Source organism: Ambystoma mexicanum, chromosome 2p (genome assembly GCF_040938575.1).
Source record: "Ambystoma mexicanum isolate Mex_15411 chromosome 2p, UKY_AmexF1_1, whole genome shotgun sequence".
NCBI lineage: Eukaryota > Metazoa > Chordata > Amphibia > Caudata > Ambystomatidae > Ambystoma > Ambystoma mexicanum.
The window spans coordinates 607,661,200-607,685,224 of record NC_090923.1 but is presented as its reverse complement, the minus strand read 5'-3'; the positions used below and the strand labels follow the sequence as shown (position 1 = coordinate 607,685,224).

General features: G+C 46.0%; 1 protein-coding gene across 2 annotated transcripts in view; it reads left to right on the top strand.

The window, feature by feature from the left end:
- SLC38A3 (solute carrier family 38 member 3) overlaps positions 1 to 24,025 on the top strand; it is a 558,646-nt gene that overhangs the window by 518,332 nt on the left and 16,289 nt on the right. The window lies entirely within an intron of this gene.

The following is a 24,025-nucleotide window of genomic DNA, read 5'->3' as shown; positions in this document are numbered from 1 at the left end:
TTGCCCTTGAGCTATCCACCCGAGACGTTTGTGAAACACTCTATTGCCATAGGGCTGTAGTGAGTATTCGGATCTGGTACACAATTTTCATAGTGCCGTAGGGCACGATCAATGCCATGGCGGCATGTTAAGAAAGTGGATTTGGCATAATTTGGTTGCAATTGTAATGCGGAGTGACTGTTTTTGGAAGACTGCATGTAATAAAGTGGTGTATCGAGGCATTTTGTTTATCACACTATGCCAAATTATCATGGAGAGGCAGTGGATTTGGCACACTCTCTTGACACATTTCGATGGCAAGGTTGTGGATTTGTACTCTATATTGTCTTGCTACCGTGGCTCGGCTGTCCATTTATCACACTCTGTTGCTGTAGTGCTGTGGGGAGGTTTGGGATTTAACACATTGGGCCTCATTACAATAGTGGCGGGAACAGTATGAATGGTGCCGGTAAGGTACCAGCACCGTTCATACCGTCCCGTCGCATTAGGAGTTCTGCTTGCGGGTTCTGGACAGCCCGCCAGAGCTTACCTGGCGGACTGTGCGGCACTCGTGAGCAGAACTCGTGATTGCACTGGCACCGTTCGGTGCAACCATGCTCCCCACCGCCTTTTGCCCAATGGGGCGGAATGGGGTTCGGTAGCCCGGCAATACCGCCACCCGCGAATGGACAATTACCGTCCCATTCATCTCGTAATGGGCCGGTTATTGCCCAATCACGGGTGGCGGGGCCGGTAGCGAGCATGGCGGTATCCGAGCCTGCCAGACAGGCACGGCTACCGCCATGCTCGTAATGAGGCCTATTGTTACATTGTCCAAGGCCAGAGTGTGGATTTAGAGCACTATTTTCTAACCTATTTATTTATTAGGCTTGTATGACATAAACAAGGCTGTCAATTCCTCATACAATAATTCATTTGAAAAAAGAAAAATCCCCAAAAAATAAAGCATTAAAAAAGTTCACCCATGCCCATCATCTCTAAGCCACATCACGTTTTGTCATAGACCTGTGAAATAACCTAACAACGTGTTAGCAGTATGACAAAGAAAACATTGTGTTCACACTCTACTGGTTAAGACCGTGCTTCCCGCTCGTCCATATTCCTTAGAGCCACAAGGCATTTACACAACTACTTTCCTCAAATTTCTTATAAGAAGCAGTAGGCTATTATCACATGAGCATCTGAATACCTACTATCCAGACAAACACATTTATCAAGACGTTCACCTTTATAGTTTCAACTCTCCCTAAAAGGATCCTTCTGCATAGTCTCTTGGAGGACTAATCCGGTTTCTGACCATGATGCAGTACAGAGACCACCACCATCCGAGTTATTGAGGGCACTCAAAAACTCCTGGAGAAAGGGGAATCCTGCTTTCTTGCCTTCTCAAACCTCTCTACTGCTTTCAATACCGGTTACCACGAAGCGGCTTCAACATTTGCACCATGTGTATAGACTTTGGTAGAACAGTCTGACAGAGACCAACTTATCCAGATCGGCCCAAACAGATCCCAATGCTGGCCGCAACACATCTTTATCAAGATATTTTGAAAACAGCAATGTAAATATACATGCACTGCATAACGAGCAGCCAAGTGATAAGGCATACAAAACCAAGCCAATCCTTTGCCCAGTAGCAAGGGTTACAGTTATGGATGAATAGCCATGAAACATGTACAAGTAATGCTTGGAATGTTTAGCACTTTGCTCCTGTGTCTATGTCAATGTTAAACATTTGTACTGTATATTGTCTTGTGTCATGTATTTTAAAGATTTTTGATGCATAAGTTGAATACTTACAGAAGCCACGTGGTTTTGGTCTTACCAAAATCGTCCCGGTCAAATTGTTATTGTATTTGCCCTGTGTGTATCCTGTTGTACAGTGCTCCATTGCTTTCATACTAGGTTTACACTTTCTAAATCCCATACATACAAACATAATGTTCAGATGATAGTAATCACATTGATTCAAGGCTGTGATTGCGTGGGCACGATGTTGATGAGCGTTTGATTTTGTAAGGTTTTTGAGAGTTTTGGCAACAAAATGTACATGTTACTGTTAAAAATCAATTGGCCACAGCTTCTGGGGCCAGAGTTTGTGTGTGCAAGTTAATAGGTAGAGATAACAAGCTTGACACAAGACCACTGTGAATCAAGGTCAGCATAACTACACATACACCATTAGCTCAGCAAGGTACACATGTGATGAAATGAATTCCGCCCTGCAGGGCTACAAGGATGAGTAGCGGCTAAACCACCTACTCAGCCCTGGGACTTCTAGAAACACGAATGAACCAAATCATAAAGATGAAACAGGCACAGTTAAGAAAGATACCTATTTTGCCTTTTGTGGTAACGTGTGCCGAGGGAAGGCTATACTCGAGGGGTATGACTGTGATCCAGCAGCAAGCAAACAGCAAAGTAGAACAGTCCAAAATAAAGGCAACGTCAAATAAAGGCTCTACATATATTCTTTAATTAAACACACCATCTGCAATAATAACTAAATGGAAACACACTAGTGGAAAGAACACAGAATATGCAAAGATAGAAGGATGCAGCACTCTGGGTAGTGAAACAGGGGTGTAAGGCAAGTAAAAACCACAATATTTTAAGAAGTCTATATACGGGTGTAAAAATAAATTAAGGGTAACCTAGCAAGTCTCTAGGACCCAAAGCTGGACCAAGGGAGCAGTTACCAGCCAATAATACCTTTCACTGTTCTTGGAGGTTCGATCATGGCTCCTCTGTACTGTTTGTGCAGTTTGCAGCAGGCTCAAATGCATCTGTTGTATTGTTCCAGATGTGTAGCGGTGTTGAGCTGAATTTCCTTGAGGTTAGAAGCAGCATTTGAAGAAGTACAGATCATGAGGGCCACCAGGGTCGGTTTGACTGTCGATGATCGGCAAGGTAATGACACTCTCAGCTGGCATGGAGTGGGGCAAATTGGTTCAATTGAGTGAGACAGTGGTTCGAAGATTGGCCAAGTGCCAAAGGCAGCTTCAGAGGGTCCTGTTTATTCAACAAGCTCGAATCATGGCCTGTGCAGTTCGACAGTGACAACACAGCGTTCCTGGCTTTATTGGCCCTCAGGTGCTGTGAGTACCACTCTGGTGTCTGGAAGGGGTTGGACGATGGTGGTGGGAGGTGAGAGGGAAGGTAGGGGGAGTGTAGTCCTTGTTCTTGGGCTGCCAACTGCCAAGCAGAATGGAGGCTGGCGGCACACACCTTGAGGTGTCCTTCAACACAGTGAGGTCCTGGGCAGAAGTGTGACTGGTCTTGCTCCAGCAGCAGGTCACCCCCAATGTGCCTGCGGATGGGTAGAGAGTAGGGTTTGCCTCTGCCTTGGACACTCAGTCTTCACATCACTGGCAGACTGCTTTGGAAAGTCAACTCTCTCCAATTAATTCTTCCTCAGGTGTTTTATTCAGGAGTGAATCAAACACGGAGTGGGAGGCTTCTTCTTTTATAGGCAAAAGCCCACAGGTAATTGGACTGAAGCAAGCCTTCTTAAATAGGTCCAATCACTGTCCTTAATACCAGTGGTCTTTGCCTTCTGAGATCATATCAAGGTGTGTTTTGCTAAAGGAAGTGGAGCAAAGAGGAAGGAAAGAGAGATGTAGAGAGAAACAAGATGGTGGAATCTTCCTTCAACTATGCTGAGCTCCCACCGCCTACACCAACTCCACCTCCTTCCCTTGTCCATAGCATCAAAGTCCCCTTTGGATTGCAGTGGCCTGGTGTGATGCTAGTCCTTCTGGGATGGGTGTGCTCTTTGATTCCTGATTCTTGGCTGGGAGGCTAGCCAGCGGGATATAGGTCTTACCAGGACTCATAAAGGTTCAAAGAAGAGGTACAGCCATTCAGTCTCCTGTCCTGCATGCTGGCTATCTGACCAGAATACACACACCTCTTCCACACCTTATCAGGGCCCACAGGGCAGCCACATGTATGATGACAATTTGATGTGGCTTTAATAAGTATGAAAGATACTTGCTTGCCCCCATAAGTTATACTTACATGTGACTTATATTTAAAATGTAAAACTCCCACCAACTCTCCTAGGTATCAGTTTTGGGAACAGAGGTATATATTCTAAATGCAGTCCCTGTGCTGTAGGGACTTGGCCATCACTGCAGCAGTCAAGAGGGCACCTATGACCCCTGAACCCACTCTGTGCCACTGAAGAACAGGTGTGGCAGATCAGGATAGTGATTCAGCAGGGCAAAGGTGTACACTATGGTTTTGGCATGGACCTTATGAAAGGGGGATCTGGTTGGCAGATCCCCTTACTGAGATGGAATTACCCACATCATTGTATTAATTTATACAAATCCAGGTCTTCTACACCATTGCCAGATGGCAAATCCTCACAACACCCTAATGTGAGCATTGCATACATTCCTCCCCACCTATTTGTATTTGTACTTATTGCGCAAGAAAGAGAGCGCTCTAATAAAAATGCTGCACACAAGGACAAAAGCTGTGAGTGGAGCACTCTCTATGTAGAGTTCTTTACAGACGGTCAAAGGGATAATTGTGGAGGTTGATAACTTGATAACTAGGTGGAGGAGACAGAAGAGAGCAGTGGGATCATGGAATTGATAAACCACTGACAACAAAAATGATGTATATTATATACAGATATTTACCTTGAGTACAGCTAAATGCTTTTGATGAGGGAAGATGAGCTGGGGAGAGATGGCTCGCCTGTATGTGTCTGGTGTCCCTTAATTATTTGTGGGCAGCTTTAGATGACAGAGGAGAGGCTATTTATTTGTACTTTTAAGTGTTCTGAGATCCAGTAGTGGGGCGCAAACCTACCCTCCTTGCTTTTACAATTATAAACGAATGATGGGTACTATTAAGTGCTACATTTGCAACAAGATACGCATATTTATTTAGGGTGATTACTGTAACATTCTGTTAATGCAGTTTCTTTGTGGGAAACTGATTTTTTAAAGTCATCTCTTTTCTTTAACTATGATGGATCTAATATAGACTGGGCTTCAAAGAATATGTATGTTGGCACACAAATTGCAAAAAGGACCTAGAGGGTCTAGAGATTGCCAACAGTTAATTCAAATGATACTATGCTTTCTCTGTCTGGCAAACTATACTGGGACACAAAATAGGGCCAGGCACCAGAATAAAAGTGGATCAGGGTCAGTAGACAAACTACTAATTCAAGGGACCTGGCCATGAGGATATATAATGATATAATTTTAGGATAATGAAAACCTGTCAGTAACCTAAGATAGGTGTTGCTTCAAAAAATGTCTGACACTCATAACTTGGTGAAATCATGTTCATCGTTCTAAGCAACAAACCCCAATAGCAAGCAGAGGACCATTTTGGTTTTCATGTGACCTCTTCCATGTTCCCAGTCAAACTAGATTCTGACTATGCCAATTTCCTTGTTGCAGACAATACCATTACTGTCCAAAGGAAAGTAAAAACCTTGAGAGTCGTTCTAGATGAGGAGCTATCTATGAAGTCTCATGTTTCCAACATCAGGTCAAGCTGTAGATTGATTAATAAGCAAATCATTTGCGTTCGTCCATTTGTAACAGCTGAAAACTGTGCACTCGTGTCTACAGCGTTGATAAACTCCAGACTTGACTATTGTAACAATCTACTGTCCGGCACTACTGCTGCCAACATTCAATCCTTACAGGTGGCTCAGAACAACGCTGTGCACACCATCTTTAATCATCTCGTCGCACTCATATCTCCTTTTTCAGAAAGATTCTACATTGGCTTCCTGTAAAACATTGCATAACACATAAAGAATTAATGACAACACACAAGTGTTTGTCTTTCAGCAATCCCACCTATCTGTCTGAATGCATTAGCATCAAGACCAATGGAAGAAAGCTTCGATCTTCCACTGCTACTATTCTTGCTCCCCCTAGTTTTAAGATGGCTACATTTGGGGGCACCACTCTTGATGTCCAGGGTCCCCTCCTCTGGAATGCCCTACCGGCTGGGATACGACAGATTCAAAATGATGCCCTTTTTAAGCGTGCCATAAAGACTGGCCTTTTTAATCTGGAGTAACTCACCTCACAGCCTCTATTTCCTCCTGCTGATCTTTTTGTTGTGTGTCTTGTCCTTGTTTCCTGTGCAGTCTTAGGCCTACGGGCATGTGGCGCGTAATAAGAATTTAAATAAATAAACAAATAAACTCTCCGAAATCATAGACATAGACCAAGTTCAACTTCTCAGGCATTTACTCCCCGCAGCCGGCATATAGGTGATCGCACTGCCCATCACGGAGTCATAATTCACATCACTAATGTTGAACTTGTCTACTATTGTCTGTTATCTGATGGAGTGCTTGATTATGTAATGGGGGACCACAGTCCTGTGGAATAGCAGATCACCACCTCAGCGCTTGAAAGCCAGCCCAGTGGCAGTTGAGCACTTTATAAATGCTGCATAACACATGCCAAGCTCTTAGTCTGAGATGCTTGCAATGAAATGGACTGGCTGTTAGATCTTCAAATTCTCTCGTAAAGCTGCAGACAGGCTTTGGGGGCAGTTGTGGTGTGTTTCCCTGTGTTTATCCAATTTATTTTTCCGGTGTCTGCTCTGTTACCCCCTTTGGGTACACTAGAATCTGACCATGAATATTTCCTCATGTTAGATATTAGAAAGAAGCTTCAGATGCATGAGTAAATTAAGTTGTGCCTCCAGCACTGACTGCTGACTAACACATAACCCTCTGTATACTCTTGGGGCATAGATATGTAGATGGATAGGTGTAGTATACACTCTGTCAAAACATATTGATCTAGGGAGCAGCCCAGGTGATGACAGTGTGAATCACTCTGATTATGAAGGGTCAGATGGACTCCCCAATGCTGGGTCTCTGGTCTCCTAAGACTTGCTAGCAAGCAAAGAGCATGGTATGCATCTGCGCAAAAAGGCTACCTCACTATAAAAAGCCAAAAAGGACGATCTTAAATATTTTCACAGTATTCGTCCATCTGGCATCCTGATTCCTGAGAAATTAGATCATCGAAATTGAATCACATCTGTCTCCAACATTAAATGTCATGAAGCCTAAAAGGAAGTTTCCAATAGGTCACTTCAGATCAGTAAAAGGTTTCATTGCTCCAATTGGTATTTCAGGGCTAGGCTTGGCATTTTGATTCCCCTGCTGACATGGTTACTGTACACATATTTTATTGAACTTTTTCCAGTTTTTACTACAAGTAGCATCGTGTGTTGGCTATTAATCTGCCATTGCAACATACAGAAAAAGAGTGTGTAAAAAGACATTGGAACAACGGGAAAGGACCTTGCACTTATTCCAGTCCGAGAATAATGACTCTGGGATATTTTTTATGACAAAAGTAAATTCATGCTTTGGAACTGAATGATGTTAAGCTTTTTAAATGGTCACTTCTAAAGAGGGCATGTAGTGTATACAATGTGTCCCCTGTTGCCGCAGTGTCTCACCCTGAAGCTTTGTAATACTGCTAATCTACAACATTTACAAGAAAACTGTCTTGTAGAAAGTCGAAGAGCTTAGTGTGCACTGAAAATGTCCCCAGGCTGCCAGAGATGCCCCCTTTTCCACTGAAGCCCTCTATGTACTCGTGTTATAGGCCATAGTCAATGTGGAGAGCTCTTCCAATAATGTCACCTGTGTGGAGGTGCCTGGGATATGCACCTACAATGAGCATACCAGTGCAGTTAATATCCTTTAACCCATTAAGTGCCAGGCTATTATGGACGTCTATTAAAAAAGGTTGAGAATACTCATCCATGGCACTTACATGGCCAATACAATTCCTGAGAGAACTTCTCCTTTAACCCCAAAGGGGTTAAAGGAGAAGTTCTCTCAGGAATTGTATTGGCCCAATGGATCGGGCATGTATTTTTGAGCATATATTGATCGATCTGAATATTTTTGCAAATGCATCTTACCTTCTGTTTTCTCACATTTACAAATACACGGGCCGGAAACTGCAATCTTGTGCTATTCTTATCCATTGATCTATCATCCTAAGGTCAAGTGCCTTTGTGGCAGTAAATCAGATCACCCGCCCCTCAAGTTGATAGCAACATATAAAACCGATATGCTCCGGATTCCATCTGGTGAGTGCCCCCCCCTTGCTAGCCCTCTCAGGCATTGTGTGTGCCCAGACCCCTCTCGTTGCGAATCCATCCCTCCTCCCTCGATCCGTGTCCCTCCCACAGCCCGCGAACGATCCCCGCTTCCTGGTTTCCCTGTAGCCCGCCTCCCGACACGCCCACCATTCTCTGATAGGCCATCCAGCCTATTGCACTGAGTCTACCGACTCGTGGCCTTCCTCTGAGCCCCATTCTGCTCCGGATTCCATCTGGTGAGTGCCCCCCCTTGCTAGCCCTCTCAGGCATTGTGTGTGCCCAGACCCCTCTCGTTGCGAATCCATCCCTCCTCCCTCGATCCGTGTCCATCCCGCAGCCCGCGAACAATCCCCGCTTCCTGGTTTCCCTGTAGCCCACCTCCCGACACGCCCACCATTCTCTTATAGGCCATCCAGCCTATTGCACTGAGTCTACCGACTCGTGGCCTTCCTCTGAGCCCCATTCTGCTCCGGATTCCATCTGGTGAGTGCCCCCCCTTGCTAGCCCTCTCAGGCATTGTGTGTGCCCAGACCCCTCTCGTTGCGAATCCATCCCTCCTCCCTCGATCCGTGTCCATCCCGCAGCCCGCGAACAATCCCCGCTTCCTGGTTTCCCTGTAGCCTGCCTCCCGACCCGCCCACCATTCTCTGATAGGCCATCCAGCCTATTGCACTGAGTCTACCGACTCGTGGCCTTCCTCTGAGCCCCATTCTGTTCCGGATTCCATCTGGTGAGTGCCCCCCCCTTGCTAGCCCTCTCAGGCATTGTGTGTGCCCAGACCCCTCTCGTTGCGAACCCATCCCTCCTCCCTCGATCCGTGTCCCTCCCGCAGTCCGCGAACGATCCCCGCTTCCTGGTTTCCCTGTAGCCCGCCTCCCGACCCGCCCACCATTCTCTGATAGGCCATCCAGCCTATTGCACTGAGTCTACCGACTCCTGGCCTTCCTCTGAGCCCCATTCTGCTCCGGATTCCATCTGGTGAGTGCCCCCCCCTTGCTATCCCTCTCAGGCATTGTGTGTGCCCAGACCCCTCTCGTTGCGAATCCATCCCTCCTCCCTCGATCCGTGTCCCTCCCGCAGGCCGCGAACGATCCCCACTTCCTGGTTTCCCTGTAGCCCGCCTCCCGACCCGCCCACCATTCTCTGATAGGCCATCTGGCCTTCTTTCCCAGGCCATTACTGCACCTCCCAGGGCTCTGCCCGTGCAGCCCTGCAGCTAAGGAACTGAGCAAACGACTACTCCTTCAAGGACGACCCCAGATCGTATCTGCAGGTAACCTCAGGAGAAGCAAGAAGCCAACAACAAGTAAGTGTGGCAAGGGCAGGGCCAGAAGCAACTACTTCAAGCCATACTACCCTACCACTCTTCTAACGCAGCATTCAACAACATAAATTCATTATAGTTGCACTCAGAAACTCAGCGTGCATGTAAAAGGGTTACCCAATTGCATCTAGAAGTGTTCCTAATTGCACTTGGAAGTTGTGACCAATAGCCTCTCTGAGAAAGTTGGATTTAGAAGTGTATCCAATTGCATTAGAAGTTGTGACCAATAGCAATAGCCACTCTGAGAAAAGTTGAATTTAGAGGTGTACCCAATTGCATTTAGAAGTAGCGCCCAACAGCCTCTCTGAGAAAAGTTGAACTTAGAAGTGTACCCAATTGCATTTAGAAGCTGTGATCTTTTGCATCTAGAAGTGTACCCAATTGCATTTAGAAAATGTGACCATTTGCATTTAGAAGTGTACCCAATTGCAATTAGAAGCTGTGACCATTTGCATTTAGAAGTGTACCCAATTGCAATTAGAAGTTGCACCCAGTAGCCTCTCTGAGAAAACTTGAACTTAGAGGTGTACCCAATTGCATTTAGAAGCTGTGACCTTTTGCATCTAGAAGTGTACCCAGTTGCATTTAGAAGCTGTGACCATTTGCATTTAGAAGTGTACCCAATTGCAATTAGAAGTTGCGCCCAGTAGCCTCTCTGAAAAAGTTGAATCAGAAGTGTTCCCAATTGCATCTAGAAGTGTACCCAATTGCACTTAGAAGTTGTGACCAATAGCCTCTCTGAAAAAGTTGAATTAGAAGTGTTCCCAATTGCATATAGAAGTGTACCCAATTGCACTTAGAAGTTGTGACCAATAGCCTCTCTGAGAAAGTTGGACTTAGAAGTGTACCCAATTGCATTAGAAGTTGTGACCAATAGCAATAGCCACTCTGAGAAAAGTTGAATTTAGAAGTGTACCCAATTGAATTCTAGAAGTTGTGACCAATCGCCACTCTGAGAAAAGTTGAATTTAGAAGTGTACCCAATTGCATTCTAGAGGTTGTGACCAATAGCCACTCTGAGAAAAGTTGGATTTAGAAGGGTTCCCAATTGCATCTAGAAGTTGTGACCAATAGCCTCTCTGAGAAAAGTTGAATTTAGAAGTGTACCCAATTGCATCTAGAAGCTGTGACCAATTGCATTTAGAGGTTCTGACCAACAGCCTCCCTGAGAAAAGTTGATTTTAGAAGTGCACCCAATTGCATTTAGAAGTTCACCCAATTGCATTTAGAAGTATACCCAATTGCATGTAGAAGGGTACCCAATTGCATTTAGAAGTGTACCCAAGTGCATTTAGAAGCTGTGACAAATTGCATTTAGAAGTTGTGGCCAATAGCCTCTCTGAGAAAAGTTGAATCTAGAAGTGTACCCAATTACATTTAGAAGTACACTCAATTGCATTTAGAAGTTGCGCCCAATAGCCGCTCAGAGAAAAATTGAATCTAGAAGTGTTCCCAATTGCATTTAGAAGTTACGCCCAATAGCCTCTCTGAAAAAAGTTTAATTAGAAGTGTACCCAATTGCATCTAAAAATTGCGCCCAATAGCCTCTCTGAGAAAGTTGAATTTAGAAGTGTAGCCAATTGCATCTAGAAGTGTTCCCAATTGCCTCTCTGAGAAAAGTTGAATCTGGAAGTGTACCCAACTGCATTTTGAAATTGTGACCAATCGCCGCTCTGTGAAAAGTTGAATTTAGAAGTGTACCCAATTGCATTCAGAAGTTGCACCCAATAGCCTCTCTGAGAAAAGTTGAACCTAGAAGTGTGCCTAAAGGCGTGACACACCCGATCCTAGAACTACAATCAGAAAACCCTCCTAAATCAACCTTAAAAGTCTGCACGAATCATGAGCGCACCCACCCCACCAGAGTCTCTCAGAAACGAGCCCCGTGGACCACCCCCACTCTCTGATCTGCCTTCACTCCCGCCCCCTCTGTCCCAAATCACCCCAGGCTCCTCCACACTCGCTTCCACTCCCCTCTCCAAACACCAAGCCAGAGGGGCACGATGGCGAGCCACTTACCCTAAAACCACACATCCCCTGAACCCCACCACCGACCGGCCAGCATTGCCCATACCTCCTCCCCTCACTATCAGACCTGGCACACCCCACCCCGAAATCACCCACCCACCGCCTTGCCCACATACTCCTATCTCCTCCCCCCGACCACACTCTTTCCCCTCCCTAAAAACTGCGCGCCTAGCCCTAGCACGAACCGAAGCTGCTTCCCTCTCCCCCTCTGACCCCCCTACCCTCTCCCACACACCAGTCGCAGTAAAGAGGAAATGCTCCTGGTCCCCCACAATCTCTCAGCACTCCTCGCCTCCCCTGTCTTGACCCACCACCTCTCTCCCGCAATCTCCGCCTTCCCCCTTGGCCTCCCTCTTCCTGAAACCCCTCTCCCTCGATTTCTCATCAACTGCAACTGAAACTCCCAACCGCCCACACCTCTCCCTCAAATCCCCCAACCCAAACCCGATCATCCTATCACACCCAGCCACCTAGCCCCGCCCAAAACCTGCCAATTTTTCCGCCTGCCCACTATTCCCTTCTAGCATCACCCACCTTACCCCCCCGCTCCACTCTCTCCTCCACCGCCCCATCCCGCTCCAGCCCCGAGACCTACCTTGCCTGCCGATGTGAACTGTATCCTATTTAACACCCGTTCTGTAGCAAAAAACAGACATTGCATCTATAACCTCCTCACCTCTGTCAAACCTGACCTAGTTTTCATCACTGAAACCTGGTTCTCTGATGACTTCGGCCCAATCGCTAGTGAAGCCTTTCCCCCTGACTACCTGACTACTCCCTCATCCCACTGAACCGTCCGTCCAGAGGAGGTGGGGTAGAAATCATCTTCAAATCTCTCTTCCGCGCCTCAATCATAGACAACCAACCCTCCATCCCATCCTGCGAATCTCTCCTCGTTAAACTTTCCTTCTCCCCATCGCTCTCACACAGCTTCCTAATAATCTACAGGCCCCCTGGCTACGATAGACAATTCGCAAACAACCTCTGCGATTCCATCGCCACCCTCCAACTAAACCATCCCAACCTCTCCCTCCTTGGTGACTTAAACATATGGCTCGACATCCCCACCAACCCTATGACACACTCCCTGGTTGACGGTTTAGATGCAATTAATCTCCAACCCCACATAAACGGCCCGACCCACTACAAAGGACACACTCTTGATGCCATCTTTAGCTCCAACACCCTGATTCGTTTAAAGCCCCCCATCCCAATCATCTGGTCCGATCACTTCATTCTCTCGTTCGCCATCCACGCACCCGACCCCTTCCCGTACTCGCATCCGAACCTCCGAATTTACGCAAATGCTGGAAAAACCTAATGATCACCCCGGACCTAGCCGAGGCACTCCTCCAATCTCCACCACCCTCCTGCCGTCCCAACAACCAACTAACCCCTGAGGCCTTTGACTCATGGCTCAACGCATCTCTTCTGGGACTCACCCCCCGTGCAAACCATCAACCCGCCGTGGCCCTTTCCCCAGATGGTTCACTCCTGAATTGAAGACCACTAAACGAATTTACAAATACCTAGAACGCAAATGGCAGAAAGAGAAAACCCACGAGAGCAGGACCACCTTGGCCCGACACCTATATCAATACAAGGCCGAAATCTGGAAAGCAAAAAAATCCCACTACAACTCCCGAATCCTTAACTGCAAAACCCAAGCAAAGAACTCCACAAAATCATCTCAGAATTCACCAATCCGGCTTGTAATACAACCGTCGCGACCCCCTCACAATCACTCTGCGACTCACTCTCCCTCCACTTTTACAACACGGTTATCGAAAGAACAAAAACTCTAAATACCAAACTAGCTCTACTACAGCCACCGGGCAACCCTCTGCCCGTACCGGCCAGCCCTTCAGCCGCGACCTCTACGCAACCAACGTTTGAATCTTTTAGTCCAATATCACCAGAACAATTTCTCAAACTTCTATCTGCTCGCAAACCATCTGGATCACCACTGGACCCTTGCCCAGCCACAACCCTCAAAGAAATGTTTGCTTCCACCTGCGCAGGAGAACACGCAAGATCCATCATAAATTCCTCCCTCTCCTCCGTTATGTTTCCCGACGCATTCAAAATAGTTCACGTCAAACCTCTAATTAAAAAACCGTCGCTCGACCCTCTCGAGCCCAAAAACTACCGCCCAATCTCAAACACCAGGTTCCTTGCCAAACTCATTGACCGAATCGCCTACTCTCAACTAAATGCCTTTGTCGAAACCAACAACCTTCTAGACCCCGCCCAATCAGGTTTCAGATCACGTCACGGAACTGAAACCACCCTAACCTCGATCTGGGATGACCTTAAAATGACAGCAGACTCCGCGGGATGCGCCGCACTAATCCTCCTCGACCTATCGGCCGCCTTTGACACGATCAATCACTCAATCCTCCTAGACTGCCTCCACTCCCTAGGAATTCGTGGAACCGCCCTTAAATGGATAGCTTCATTCCTCAAAGACAGGCACCAAATAACGACACTCTCCAGCTTTACCTCACAAGCCCGACTAGTCGACACGGGAGTCCCTCAAGGAGCATGTCTATCCGCCCTCCTGTTCAATCTCTGCCTGATCACCCTCCCACCAATAATTCGCTCACACAATATCCTGTGTTACAACTAAGCCGACGACACTCAACTAATTCTAAAACTCCTGAACTCGAAACCCAACTCCCAACCTGACATGGCATCCTGCCTCCTTAACATAGAACTCTGGATGACCCAAAGCCACCTCCAATTAAACCCCTCCAAAACAGAAATCATGGTCTGCGGCAACTCCGATCTTCTTCCGCACCCACTACCCTGGCCACCCGCCATGGGCAACTCACCGACACCCTCCAACACAGTAAAAAATCTTGGATGCACCCTGGACTCCGACCTAACACTCTCGCGCCAAGTCAATAATGTCTCAAAATCCTGCCACTACCCCCTCAAAAACATTAGCTGCATCCTTCCATTCCTCTCATTTCCCAACAGAGTCTCTGCTGTCCAATCAATCGTCATATCAAGACTCGACTATGGAAACCCCCTATACCTCAGAATTCATGCCTACCAACTAAATAAACTCCAAAGAGCACAAAACGAGGCAGCCAAAATGCTACTTGCGCTCGGTCCAAGAGACCATGTATCCCCAGCCCTTAAGACACTGCACTGGCTTCCAGTAGCCCGTAGGGTGGCTTTCAAAACCTTATGCATCTCCCATCGAGCACTGCATAAAACTGCACCTCAATATCTTCAAGACAAGCTAATACCTTACCACCCCACTCGCACCCTAAGATCAAGCTCAGCCGGCCTCCTAGTAATTCCTAAGACAAACTCTGTCAGGTTAGGCGGATCATCATTCTCAGCCCTGGCCCCAACCCTGTGGAACTCGCTCCCATCCCACATCCGCCTAACTGAGGACTTAACGGCCTTCCGCAAACTACTGAAAACCTGGCTCTTCCCCTAAAACTAATTGGTTCCAAACTAGCTTCATCACAATAACACCGACCCAGCAATCGACTTGAAGCAAGAAATTTACAGCTAAATAAACTCGAATGTAAACTAGAAAGACAGACAATACTAAACGAGCAATGTAGATCAAAACAGTGAAGTGGATAATAGGAATAAATCATTGGGAAACTAGGAGATCTGAACCGATGAAACGGACATAATGAATGAGGAGGGAATGTAATGAATGACATAGATGAAATAGTTGGAACGGATGAAGCGTACAGAACAGATGAACACAATAAGTGGAAGGGTGCAAGAGCGGAGAGCGGATGAGTGTGAAGAGCGGATGAGTCTCGAAAACGGATGAGTGTGTAGAGCGGATGAGTGTGTAGAGCGGATGAGTGTGTAGAGCGGATGAGTGTGTAGAGCGGATGAGTTGTGGAGAGCAGATGAGTGTGGAGAGCAGATGAGTGTGGTGAGCAGATGAGTGTGGAGAGCGGATGAGTGTTGAGAGCTGATGAGTGCGGACGAGTGTAGAGGATTAATGTGGTTGGCGGATGAGTGTGGAGGGGCGATGAGTGTGGAGGGCCGATGAGTGTGGAGGGCGGATGAGCGTGGGGAACGGATGAGTATGGAGAGCGAATGAGTGTGGAGAGCGGATGAGTGCGAAGTGCGGATGAGTCTAGAAAACGGATGAGTGTGTAGAGCGGATGAGTGTGTAGAGCGGATGAGTGTGTAGAGCGGATGAGTGTGTAGAGCGGATGAGTGTGTAGAGCGGATGAGTGTGGAGAGCGGATGAGTGCGGAGAGCGGATGAGTGTTGAGAGCGGATGAGTATAGACGAGTGTAGAGGATTAATGCGGTTCGCGGATGAGTTTGGAGGGCCGACGAGTGTGGAGGGCCGACGAGTGTGGAGGGCGGACGAGTGTGGAGAACGGATGAGTATGGAGAGCGAATGAGTGCAGAGAGCGGATGAGTCTAGAAAACGGATGAGTGTGCAGAGCGCGGATGAGTCTAGAAAACGGATGAGTGTGCAGAGCAGATGAGTGTGGAGAGTGGATGAGTGTGGAGAGCGGATGAGTGTGGAGAGTGGAGGAGTGTGGAGAGCGGAGGAGTGTGGAGAGCGGAGGAGTGTAGAAAGCAGATGAGTGTGGAGAGCGGATGAGTGTGGAGAGCGGATGAGTGTGGAGAGCGGATGAGTGTGGAGAGCGGATGAGTGCAGAGAGCGGATGAGTGTGGACGAGTGTAGAGGATTAATGCGGTTGGCGGATGAGTGTGGAGGGCCGATGAGTATGAAGGGCGGATGAGTGTGGAGAACGGACAAGTACGGAGAACGAATGAGTGGGGAGGGCGGATGAGTATAGAGAGCGGTTGTATGTGAAGAGCAGTTATGTGTGGAGAGCAGAGGGGTATGGGGAAAGGAGGAGCATGGAGAACGGAAGAGAGTTGAGAACTGAGGAGCCTGCAGAGCCGAGGAGAGTGCAGAGCGGAGGAACATGCAGAGGGGAGGAACGTGCAGAGCGACTGAGTGTTGAGAGCGGCCGAGTGTTGAGAGCGGCCGAGTGTGGTGAGCGCCTGAGTGTGGAGAGCGCCTGAGTGTGGAGAGCGGCTGAGTGTGGAGAGCGGCAGAGTGTGTAGAGCGGCTGAGGGTGGAGAGCGGCTGAGGGTGGAGAGCGGCTGAGGGTGGAGAGCAGCTGAGGGTGGAGAGCGGCTGAGGATGGAGAGCGGCTGAGTGTGGAAAGTGGCTGAGTGTAGAAAGCGGCTGAGTGTGGAGAGCGGCTGAGTGAGGAGAACGGCTGAGTGTGGAGGAGCGGCTGAGTACGTACGAGCGGCTGAGTACGTAGAGCAGACGAGTACGTAGAGCGGATGAGTACATAGAGCGGACAAGTATTTGACTGAATATGTGAAGCGGACGAGTGAGCGGTGCGGATGAGTATGTGAAGCAGACGAGTGTGTAGTGCGGATGAGTATGTGGAATAGATGAATGTATAGGGTAGATGGGTAGACTGGACGAATGACTAGACTGGACGAGTGTGTAGAATGGACGACTGTGTAGATAGGATGAGTGTGTAGATTAGACGGATGTGTGGAGCGGACGTATGTTTGGAGCGGACGAGTGTGTGGCACGGATGAGTGTACGCAGAACGGACGAGTGTACGAAGAGCAGATGAGTATAAATGGAACAGATGTGTGCAAGTGGAGCGGAAGAGTATATATGGAGCGAATTATTGTATATGGAGCGGATGAGTGTGAGTACAGAGCAGATGAGTGGCATGATGAGTGTATGGTGCCGATGAACACATAGAACGAACAAGTGTATGGAACAGATGGGTACGTAGAGCAGATGAGTATGATGAACGGACGAGTACGCAGTGCGGAAGAATAATGAATAAAGTGGATGAGTGTGTAGATCAGATGAGCGTACTGAGTGGATAAGCGTACAGTGGGGATGTGTACTCAGAGCGTACGAGTATACAGAGCTGAGGAGTGAGTTGACAGACACGAATACATGCGTGGGGTAAACTGGAGTACTTGCGCGAGAAGGGCAGGAGTGCATGCGTATGGAATACTTGGGAACACACGTGGAGCACACTAGAGAATGAAGGATAGACTAGAGCATGCGTGGTGAACATGAGCGCGTGAGTGTGCAGTGCAATCATGAACGCCTGAAATGACCAAAAATGCATAGAACGAACCTGACCGCTCAGAATTGCATGACATTCGTATTATGCCCTGGAATGCAAGGAACCTTTGAAAGAGCATACCTCATATCACACCCCATGCTTACTCTCTCCTTACACCACCATTCAACTAGAACACAGAGATACTATGACACCATTCGGTATAACTGTTCTCATATCAACATCTGCCGCTCACTCCCCATCATTCTATGTAAACATTGCGGGTCTTACACCCCCAGCCAGGCGTTCTCCTCAGGCCTAACGCTGCCACACTCGGTCTGGATAATTCCGGCCAGATCGAACACATACTCCTGATCTCTCAGTCACCACACCTACCGCTAGGAAGCAGCTACCACAGGAATTCCACACCAGCTGCACACATACCTGGTGGCAAACGCACCTTTGGACTCTCTCTACTCTCTCTCTACTGACCCGAACTTCGGTTCCCAAGGGCCTTCAACCTACCAGCGCCTTCAGACCATACCAATGGTATATAAGGCACTATATAAGTGCAAAATAACATAACATAACATAACACCTCTTCTCATAAAGTTGGTGCACATCCTAGCCAAACTTACCCGGTCATCACCTACGTCATCACATTCTCTAACGCAGAACCAGGAAGATCAACAAACACACACACACACACACACACCATAAAGTTTTACTTTCTTTTGAGAATATAATGATTGCAAGAAAACATTTACTATATGGGATAGTTCTGATGTTTAGTTCAACTGCCATATTCCATTTAAAGGCTTCAGATTACCTTCATCGATCTGTTCTTGAATTGAGAAATCAAAGTTCTGTGTGGTAAAATGTAATGCACTTGTGTTCCATCTTAGTTTTTGTATCGATGCACATGGCATTCCGTTTGTGAGGGGGGAAAAATGTCTCCTTTAACGTTGATATGCAGCACTTTGCCATCCGTGTGTATTCATACCATAAATGCTGGCATGTTGCTCCGTATTGCTTGCAACGAAAATGGGCAAACATGCCTCACGATCATCCCAGACTATGGTTATTACTTTTCCATTACTGATGGTTATCTTCCAGCTCTGGATAAAGAACCTATTCACATGAAGAGTTTATCCATGGCACATGCACATACGAATTACGTAACTATGTAAATTTGGGAAGGCAAAAATGTATGTCATTACCCAATTTGAAATATAAGTGAGACAATAAATCAACATGTTAATGCAAAATTACATTTTTGTTGAAAGTGACATTATGATGTATACTCTTTGCGTCAAATTCAGTATCAATGTTACACGTCATTAATCATGAAGCATATAATTGCATAAATATTAGGTAAACGTTTACTTACATTATTTGCTGATTTTCCATTCTAGCAATGTAAAGTTGAATGACAGTCTCACTCGAAAGCTCTTATGAGAAGAAATAGAACTTTTGTGTGTTATATTTATATGTTTATATTATTATGTATTTATATTATTATATTATTAAAGTGAATCATATCATTACTTTGTGGCTACTCTCAACATTGTGTTTTTGAAAATGTTAGTACGAAGGATTCAGGGACAAATAACAGAGACCCTGTTTCATGTGGTCACTTTCCCAAAACAAGGGGCCTCATTACGAGATTGGAGGTAGCCATGGCGCTACCTCCAACCTCGTAACCTCGTAACCTACTAGCGCCATGGCTGCTAGTAGGGTCCCGCAAATTGACGTACCGTTATTAGCTCCAGAGTCCCTTTGCGTGTCCCGTCCTTAATGCCTGGAAAAACTAGGCGTTAAGGGAGGACCCGCAAAGGGAACTCGTAGTAGGGCGGTAAGGGATTATCCCTTACCGCCCACCTCGTAATGAGGCCCAAGGTCTCGTTTTTGGGAAGAAATACCACAAAATGAACAATATTATCTTCCAGTTTGAATTGTAAGCTGTGATGTGAAAATAAGAAAATGGTTGAACTTATAAAAAGAAGCAAATATTTGCTTTGTTATTTACTATAAATAAACTCATTCTTAATTTAACCTTGTTTAATTATTTAAATCATTTTAACATGCTAGAATTCATGCGGACATAGTGTATATGTTGTCAGCAAATTTTATAGTGCAAATAGATTGTAACTTGTCTTCAAAATCTAATTGATTTTGGTTCTGTCAAGAATGTCTAATTTCTTTCAACCCAATTCAAACAGTGTTATATAGTGACAACACTTTTATCCACAGTTTTATGTGAGTTTGCTACAACAATAACCAGTGGCATCGGGAACAAATGGGGGTGCTTCATATCCCACTGCAAAGGCAATTGCCTGCTTACTGTGACATTACTTTTTTACTGGACGAGTATGATAAGCTTTGTCATAGATGCCCAGAACGGGGGCCGTCTCGCAGCAGTGAAGTTTGGGGAGGTTGCACTGTCTGCTCCTGCAGGATATGATCTGGCAAGGTGATGGCGGCAAGGTGGTGATTCGTACCATGCTTTTTTTATAAGCCACACATAATGTGTGTTGTTGCTTGGCTAGAGTGCAGTTTGTGGCTACCATTTGATCACTTTCTTGCTGTGTCCTGATGGCTTCACTTTTGGGCCTCCTGTCCAGGACAGCAGTGTTGCCATCCATTCTTGCTCAACCTGACTATCTGTAGAACAGTGGTCTGGAGCAGAACATGGCTAGCAGTGTGCTCATATGCTCAATCTCTGCACCCCACATGCACTATGGGTGACACAGTAGGAGCACGCCTCGCGTCGCAATCCTGGATGCTGACTGCACCTGAGGCCCAATAAGTGGCAGAGCCGGATGCAAAGCATGAGCACACAGATCCATGTTCCACCTCTGTCCGAATGTTGCAGGGATAAGGTACAGATTCAAGTCACCGTATGGGTGCAGCAACGATTGTGTGTAAATGTATCATTAATTGTCCATGGTGCATTTAGTGTGAAAAGTAGCACAACTTTTTTCGTGGCATGCCTCCCCAATCTTGAAACTCTGGATAGTCCCCTGATAGTAACGGTTCATAATATACCACCAACACCTACACCCAGGTGACATGTCTGTTCATGTGTTTCCATACGTGCATCCTCTTTAAAGGCAGCCAGCATCAACCATGGGGCAAAACATGTAGTCTTTTATACCTAGGCACCAATAGGTGCCAAGTATTGTGTTTATGCTCTGGCTGTTGGGTGGTGGGTAACATGGTCTCATCAGTGGGTTTGGCATGTTCCAGAGATAGGCTTGAAGGATGCAAGGTATATGGCTTGTGCTTTGTGTGTTGGGAAGGAAGGGTGGGTGGCTGGATGTGAGCTTGGATGTCTGTGTTCTGGATTTTGGGTGTGTTGGATTTCATTTGTATTTTATTTTTTGCATTTTACACTACTTACTGTGAATCAGTCTCTCATATAATGGCATTATTGTTGCAAGAGCTTTTACAATAAAGTGTGAGTCTTTCTTAAAAGTAAATTCAAGCATCACATCAAAACGAAACATAACCGCATCATGCCCAGGAATAGCCAACCCATCTTCACACCTCTCCATAAACACCTCAAACCCAATACAACTTAGACACATGCAACATTCTGTCCATCAGTTACATCATTTCACCCTGGTGACTCTCCCACCTTCTTCAAAATTAGTCGCTGCCCCTATTCCCTCACCTGATAAGTATGTGTTAGTGCTAGCTATCTAGCCAATCCGTATCCTACTTCTCTGCTGGAACAAAAATGCACTAACACATTTAAAAGTCCTCTCTTCATGTCTCCCATGACATGCTATGGTCTTCAAAAGGCTGTTCAAGTACACAGCTCTTCTTGGGCACACCAATGCCGTATATAATAGAGCATGCACTACATTGTATATGGTTGAAAACCATAATACTACAGACATACAGGGAAACAGACAGACAAATAGACAAAAGGGTGTGGGCTACCTGTTTTGGTTACAGGATGGTCTATAGAGCTACAGAGCTGGCCAAAAATGTTAATAGATCACCAGACAAAATGTATACAGATATAGATGGATGCTTAGAGAGTGATGCATAGATAAAGATGCAGAGAGATAAACTTTGAGATTGCTGTATACATACCAATCGATAGAGGCATATATAAATATGCATACATGGAGAAGAATACATTTTGATGGATAGAGAACGATCAAAGTGTATATTTATATATATATATATATATATGAAAACCATAAATATAGATATATTTGTGGGGAGAGATGGATACACTAATTGAGATATGCCTATGGATCAAGGTAAGTAGACAGACACAGATGGACATGTACATTGATATATACAAAGACTCCGGACAGGTTCTATAGACAGACATGATAACACTCTCATTAACTGGTGAAAATGAATTATCCTGTAGGTCGCTGTTCCGCCTTTATTGTGCAGTTCATTGAGGTGCAAATATCTCAGAAATCGTGCATACTAGGGCCTTGAAACTCGCTTTTCAAGGTTACATGGGGACATCTAGTTCTGTTCCTCATGTTGGGACTGGCTGAGAAACAAAATATTTTCTTTCCCTTCACCGGTGAACATGGTTTATGGCTTCGTATGCAGGCACCATCTCGCAAAAATCCTCTGGAAAGCTAATTTCACCTGATGCTGCAAAAAATTGGAAACTTCTGGAATGCTACCTGCCTTCACCTTTGCCTTTCAGGTATAATCACCTTACATACCTTTTTTTGTTTCCCGTCCCGGTGAACATGATTTACGGCTTCGTCGGCAGGTCACAACCAAATTTTGACTTTTGCTGAAATCCGGGTAAAGGGGTGGGGTGTCCAAACGTCATGTAGCGAGTAATGTCAAGGGGGTCCTAAGAGGTATATATGCAAAACTTAGTGCAGATTGGTGAAAGACTGTAGAATTGTATAAGGAACAATGCTTTGCTAAGGGGGTGTCCAAATGGAGTGTAGCCAGTAATGTCAAGAGGGTCCTAACAGGCAACTATTCAAAATTTGGAGCAGATTGGTGAAATGATGTGGAATTGTATAACGAAAAATGCTTCGCGCCACAAACCACACACAACTTTTGACTTTTATATATATTTAGATATCAAAAATATAGGTAGTGTGATGACTCCAAGGATGTCATCACTCAATCCCCAGGGCTGGACCCCCTCCTATTTAGCCAGGGGATGGCAGCCGCTACCTGATCCTGACACTGGAGGTGGCTATATAAGGGATGACCAGCTGGGGGGGGGTGAATCTCAGGAAGACACAATGGCATCAGTGAAGGAAATCACATACCCTGTTTTCTCATTAAAGAATGCTTCCTCAATACCCCATGCCTTAATGGCATATTATTAATGGCATATTATTACCCTCTCTCCCCATCTCTATATAAAGTTGGTGTGTCTAATATCCAAACTCCCACCAGAGAAAATATGCGGGCCACTGAGAGGAGGAAGAGGCAGGGAGTATTGAGGACCACTCCCCAGGCAACTCGATATCCATTTCCTCTGAGTGATTTGAAACCTAACTTGCCCTCCAAAACTATTGAAAGTACCTTTTTCAAAATCTGCATACAATTCATCAAACTTGCCATTTAGAACTTCTAAGAATACCTTCCCATAATCTATCTACACGTTATCACAAGCTGACTTCCCTCTTTCTAAAGATAGAAATACTGCCATGAGGAAGTTGAGCCAAGTTATGAAGATCAGTGTGGGCCCAGATCATAAGCAGCACTTTAGGTTGAGTCCTCTCTTTGCTGGCCGAGGAACAGTTTGCCAAACGCAAGGTCCTTGGAGTCAACTTGATCATTGGAGAAACCGAAGGAGGCAGACTGCAGAGATTGGTATGTGGCAGGAACTCCAATGGAGGAAGGATGCCCTCCTGGTGTACAGCTGTACTGAAGATTAGCCTCCACACTGCTGGAGCCCCGGGGGAGCACGGAATAGGCAGGCGCCATGAAGCAGAGATGGTGAGCCTGAAGGAAAGAAGTGTGTCAGCAAAGAGGTTCACCATGGGAGAAGCCATTCCTGCTACAGCAAACCAGTAAGTCCATCCGAGGGAAAGCACACAGAATTAAATGAAGCAAACAAGAAGGACACGTGTTTGCATTTAAGAAAAGCCCTAGAAATGGAGTATACCAGGCAGACCCAAGGTTCATAATTATCGATATGAGAAAAGCCCTGGCAGGAGAGTATACCAGGCGTTGCAAGTCATGAAAACAAGTGTTTGCATATGAGAGAATCCCAGTATGAGAGTATACTGTGTAAGAACAAATTGGTCAATCTACAAAAAGGATACATCAGAAAATAAATAGAGTGTGATTAGGACATATCAAGGAGTAAGAAGATACCTGGCAGGAGAGTACACCAGGTTGTCTATCAAGATTCAGACTGTAGTCAAGCTACTTCATTAGTTAATTATATTTGATTTAAAGGAACTTAGGGTACCAGTACACATTTGATTGAAGAGAAATCCAGGGGAGTGGAATGCCCACTGGAATTGTGAAGTTTA